This window comes from Amblyraja radiata, chromosome 28 (genome assembly GCF_010909765.2).
Source record: "Amblyraja radiata isolate CabotCenter1 chromosome 28, sAmbRad1.1.pri, whole genome shotgun sequence".
In the NCBI taxonomy this organism is placed as follows: domain Eukaryota; kingdom Metazoa; phylum Chordata; class Chondrichthyes; order Rajiformes; family Rajidae; genus Amblyraja; species Amblyraja radiata.
Genome location: NC_045983.1, coordinates 2,028,328 through 2,034,339, shown reverse-complemented (window position 1 = coordinate 2,034,339; position 6,012 = coordinate 2,028,328). Strand labels below are relative to the sequence as shown.

The 6,012-nt window shown below is 47.8% G+C and overlaps 1 protein-coding gene across 1 annotated transcript in view; it reads left to right on the top strand.

Moving 5' to 3' along the window:
• The window catches only part of cux1 (cut like homeobox 1), a 445,449-nt gene that overhangs the window by 337,050 nt on the left and 102,387 nt on the right, over positions 1-6,012 (top strand). The gene's annotated exons all lie outside the window — the stretch shown is intronic.

Below are 6,012 nucleotides of genomic sequence, written 5' to 3'. Positions count from 1 at the left end.
GTTCCGCTGAACTTTCTCCCGCCTGAAGCCCCACCCGCCTGCTCGCACCTCCCACCCCCTGCGCGCACATTCCAGCGGTGGGTTTCCAGAGTGCTTCTTTGCTGTGAACGCACGCTCCTGGGCGAACGCGTCTTGCCTTAGCGGCTTTAAAGGGCTGTTGTCAGCTGGCAGTTATCAACGGCTGCGGGTGTCGCAAGGCCGAGTTACGTCAACACCCCCCTCTCTACCTCTCTCTCCTCCCCTCTCTATCTGCCCTCACTCTCTACCCCCATGGCTCTCAAAACATGCCAGCGAGTTGGGGGCTTATGCATCAGTGGATAGGGCGGTTATGGGTAAAAGGAGCAAATGAATAATATTAATATAATATCAAGGGGGGTAGTTAGTGTGTGTGTGCAGGGGGTAGTTAGTGTGTGTGTGGGAGGTGGTTAGTGTGTGTGTCACGTCGCATGCCGCCGCCCCCCCACCCCCCCCCTGGTCTAGTACCCTCTAAAGCTGTCCTATCCATGTACCTGTCTAATTGCTTCTTAAACATTGTGATAGTTCCTGCCTCAACTACCTCCTCCGGCAGCTCGTTCCATACACCAAGTATGAAAAAGTTGCCCCTCAGATTCCTGTAAATTATTTCCCCTTCACCTTAAACCTATGTCCTCTCATTCTTGATTCCCCTACTCTGAGAAGAGACTATGTGCGTCTACCCGATGTATTGCTCTCATGATTTTATACACCTCTATAAGATCACCCCTCTTCATTCTGCACTCCAGGGAATCGAGTACTAGCCTGCTCAACCTCTCCCTATAGTTTTGGCCCTTGAGCAGTGTTTCCACTTTGAAGAAAATTACCTGAACTTCAGGAAATTCAGGTTGTCTTCGTGTGATTTTAGGGAAATTGAATAATTTTGGTAAATTTCCGCATCCGGCCCGCGAAGGGGTGTAAAGGTAATACACACAGCACCGCCTGTTTGGCGCTCAAAGATTTAAACAGAGCGCTGCCAGTTTAACGTGTGGGAATTTAAACAAAGAGCTGTTGGCTGCAGCGCTATGGGCTTTAAACATAGCACTATGGACACAGCGCTGTGGGTCACAGACTGTTCGGGAAAATTCTCGTATAACAATGAGTCTTTGGAATTCTTGTTCTTAGTGGAAGTTGAGGCTTTGATTATTTTTTAGGGAGTGGTAGAATTCTGGATAAGCCTAGTGGTGAAAAGTTACCAGTGAGCTGTGGGATTGCAGTTACATTGGGATTGGCCTTGATCTTACAGAACGGCTCAAGGGGCCGAGAGGGAGTGAGGGAGGGGTGGAGAGAGGGAGAGAGGGAGGGGGAGCGAGAGAGGGAGGGAATAAGAGAGGGAGGGAATAAGAGAGGGAGGGAGGGAGAGAAAAAAAGGAAGGGGGGAGATAAGGTGGAAGGGAAAGGGAGGGGGAGAGAGAGAGGGGAGAGAGGGGGAGGGAGAGAGAGGGAGGGAGGGAAGGGGGGAGGAGAGCGGGAGGGAGGGAGAGGGAGCGAGGGAAGGAGAGGAAGGGAGGGATGGAGAGAGAGAGGGAGAGAGAGCAGAGACACATGAGAGCAGTTTGAAAAAACAAAGACAACGAAAGCTGTTGGAGGCAAGGAAAGCTGCCTTGCATAACACTGTACAAGTGAGTAACAGAAGCAGGCAGATACGGTGTAGTTACATCGATCTGTTTTGCCTTGTTCTTCTTTGTGTTGTTGATGTGTGCCCGCGAGAAAAAACAACAACAAATAGCGCGCAGGAAGCATTTAGATATAATTTAGATTAGATATAATTTATTGCCACACAGCCAGGCTGGTGGAAATTTGGGTTGTCTGCAGCGATACAATAATAAAGAACACACAACCACAATAAAACTGTAACACAAACATCCACCACAGCATTCATCACTGTGGTGGAAGGCACAACATTTGTCCAGTCCTCCTCCATTTCCCCCCCGTGGTCAGGACCAGAGTCCAGAATCAGTCCAGGATCGGCTCTTCCTCACCGGAGACCGCGGCTTTAAGTTGTTGTAGGCCGCAGGCCGGCGGTCGAGATTTAAAGTCCCCGCCGCAGCCAGAAGCACCGTAGACTGCAGGGCCGGCGGTCGAAGCTCCCCTCCAGGGGTGATGGTAAGTCCATGCCGGCCCCGCGGTAGAAGTCGGCCGCGGGCCGGCAGTGATGGCTTCTTCTTCCCCCGGGTCCCCAACGTGAGATCCCGGGCTGTAGACGCCGCACCAGCTGGAGCTCTGCAGACCGCGGCTTCAGGCTGCGACTTCAGGCTGCCGGCTGCCCCGGGTCAGCGAAACGGAGCGCTCCCCTCTAGCGAGCCCCAGCGAGGGCTCACCCGCTCCACAACGAGAGTCCACGCTGCGCCCGCTGCTGAAGCCCCGGGCGTGTCTCCGGGAAAGGCCGCGTCGATCCTTGATGTTAGGCCACGGGGGAGGCGACCTGGAAAAAGTCGCCTCTCCATGGAGGAGGCGACCAAAGCGGTTTCCCCCTCACCCCCCCACACCACCCCCCACATAAAACACACAAAGAAACATTAAATACAGACTTTAAAACATACTAAAAAAATAAAAAAAGGTTGAAAAACTGACGAGCTGCATGACATGGCTGCTGCACAGAGCAGCGCCCCCTACATTAGGCTTCAATTTTGGAAATTTCAGGAAATACCAAATTCCAGGAAATTTGGGATTCTATTTAAGGAATTTTTTTTTTGAGGTGTGGAAGCACTGCCCTCGAGTCCTAGCCACATCCTCGTCAATCTTCTCTGTACCCTTTCCAACGTAGCAGCATCTTTCCTATAATATGGTGCCCAGAACTAAACACAATACTCTAAATGCGGCCTAACCAACGTCTCATAAAACTGCAACATGACCTCCCAACAAATATACTCAATACTTTGACTGATTGTGAATGTAGGATGATCAGTAAGATCACAGATGTCTTGAAGATTGTTGGAGTTGTAGAAACTGGGTGGGGGGGGGGAAGCTTAGGCTACAGGTTGAATTTAATGTGTTGGTGAGATGGTCTAAGAAATGGGGTGGTGCATTTTAAGAGTACTAATGGGGCTAGGACATACCACGAATGGTCCGGTCCTGGAGTGTGCTGAAGAACGGGGTGTCCTTGGGGTGCAAGTCCAAATATATTTGAAGATGCATCGCAGGTGGATAATTTGGTTAAGCAGGCACATCGGGTGCTGGGCGTCATTCATCAGCTCGTTGAATACAAGATGAAGGAGGTTATGCTTCAACTTTATAAAACATTAAAGATAGACACAAAATGTTGGAGTAACTCCGCGGGACAGGCAGCATCACTGGAGAGAAGGAATAGGTGACGTTTTGGGTCGAGGCCCTTCTTCAGACGGACTTATCTTCGATTTAAACCAGCATCTACAGTTTCTTCATACACATTTTATAAAACATTAGTCAGACCTCAGCTGGAGATTGTGTGTAGTTCTGATCACTTCATGATAAGAATGATGTGATAGCTTTTGAGAGGGAGCAGAGGAAATTCACCAAGATATTCCAGAGGTTATGAGGAGAGACTCAGAGACTGGGTCTGCTCTCCGTGGATTGAGGACATGTTGAGGTCTTTGGAGTATCACGTGCAGTACCGGTCGCCCCATTACAGGAAAGATGTTGCCACTTTGGAGAAGGTGCAGAGGAGCTTTACCAGAATGTTGCCTGTATTAGAGGTTTCAGCTACAGCGAAAGGTTGGATAGACCTAGATTGTTTTCTCCGGAACATCAGACTTGATAGAAGTATATAAAATGATGAGAGGAATAGAAAGGGTAGATAGTCAGAACCTTCTTCCCAGCATGGAATTGTCCAGCACTAGAGGGCAATGTAAGTAAGTAAGTTAAGTTAGTAAGTTTATTGGCCAAGTATTCACATACAAGGAATTTGCCTTGATGCTCCGCCCACAAGTAACAACATGGCATACAGTGACAGTTACGAATGACTCAGAAAACACTAAACATTAATAATAATAAAACATTAATGATAAAATTCCATTGATGAAGCATGCGAACCAACGAAATACCAGATCAAAGGAAGGCTACAGATTTTAGGCTGTTGAATAATGCAACAACTCGTGGATAAAAACTGTTTTTATGTCTGGCTGTGGCAGCTTTGACAGTCCGGAGTCGCCTCACCTCAAAGTTGATTGGAGGTGTGCAGGATTGGAGGTGTTTTTTTATGGAGAAAGCATTGCCAGGCGTGGTGGTGGAGGCAGATACAATAGTGGCATTTAAAAGGTTGTTAGATAGCCATATGAAAGTGCAAGTAATAGATGGATATGGATCATGTACAGGCAGATGAGATCAGGCACAATAAGGCGTCTTGTTCATCTCAAACATTGTGTACCGAAGGACCCATTCTTGGGCTGAACTGTTCAATGTTCAATAAAATGATGAGGGGTATAGACTGCAGGAAATCTTTCCCCATATCAGGTGTTGTTATGGGGAAGAGATTTAGAGGAGGTCTTAGGGAGACCTTCTTCACTCAGAGTGGTGAGTACCTGCAACACGGTGCTTGAGAGAGTTGTGGAAGCACAGTCCCTGACAGCACTTGAGAAGTGTCTAGACGAGCATTTGCCAAGGTGATCGACTTCAAGCCCAGTCAAGGGTGGTGGGTTTATCATACGTGTAGATGGGTACTTTGTGGTCATACTTTGTGGTGGGCCTAACGGCCTGTTTCTGACGCTTACTCTTGTGGATATAAGTTGTCCTTTTCAGCTGAGTAATCACTCAGCAACCAAATGGATCATTGAAGTCATCACCACATTCTGGGACACTTTGTTGTCTCAGACATTGTGCGCCAAAGGACCTGTCCCTGTGCTGTATGTTTGCATGTTTTATGAAACCTCATGAAGGGTTTGGCATCAGAACCAACGGCCATGTATAAAAGCGACTGAAAATGTGGATAGAAAGTTTAATTGTGACTGCCCACAGAATGTTGCAATCATCTACTTGATAGCATACAAGTCATATTGCTGACAGCGGGGTTTACTACAAACCCCATCTCAGTGAGGAGAGATGTCAAACGAGGCCACAACATTGCTCTGACGTTTTTCTCAATCATTCCCACTGCAGTGTGGCACCTCAGTGCTATAAACATCCTGTGGGAGATTAACAAAATATTCAGAATTAATGATGACTTAAGATGACTGCGCTGCAGAACCAAGATCACCCAGAGCTCAGTAGTCCAGCCCTAGTTCTCACATGAAGCTGCGTTTGCAACACTCAAGGTTCAAACGAAGGCATTTGCAAGTACAAAACACATTTTTATCATTTCATTGCCTGTAATGTTGAACATGAAGAATTATCCCGGATAAAGAGAGGTATTCAGGGTGTGTACATGAAATGCCACCCTTTTTAAAGTAGGGCGGTGGATGTTAGCTACATGGATTTAAATCCCCCGTGGGAGGCTGATCCAGAAGAATAAAATACGCGGGATTAATAGTGACTTGGCCGTATGGACTTGGAACTGGCTTACTGATAGCGGGTTGTGGTGGAAGGACAATATACAGACTGGCGGTCTGTGACTAGTAGAGTTCTGCAGGGATCTGTACTGGGACCGTTGCTGATTGTGATATATATCAATGACGGATGTAAACGTTGACGGGATGGTTAGTAAATTTGCAGATGACACCAAGATTGCTGGGGCTGCAGACTATGGGACAGGCTGTCTCAACGTATTCAACGGGATACGGAGAAAGAAAGACACAAAGTGCTGGAGTAACTCAGCGGGTCAGGCAGCATCCCTGGGGAGCAACGATAAGTGGCGTTCTGGGTCAGGAACCTCTTCAGACTGACTCCAGGGATGCTGCCTGACCCACTGAGTTATTCCAGCACTTTGTGCCTTTCTTTCACATTTTTTTGAAAGCCAGTTTGTGGGTTCTATGTCCATTACTCCCTGAAAGCAGCAACAGGAGTAGATTGAGTGGTAAAGAAGGCATATGGTGTGCTTGCTTTCGTGGTTCAGAGCATTGAGTATAAGAGTCAGGAAGTTATGATGCC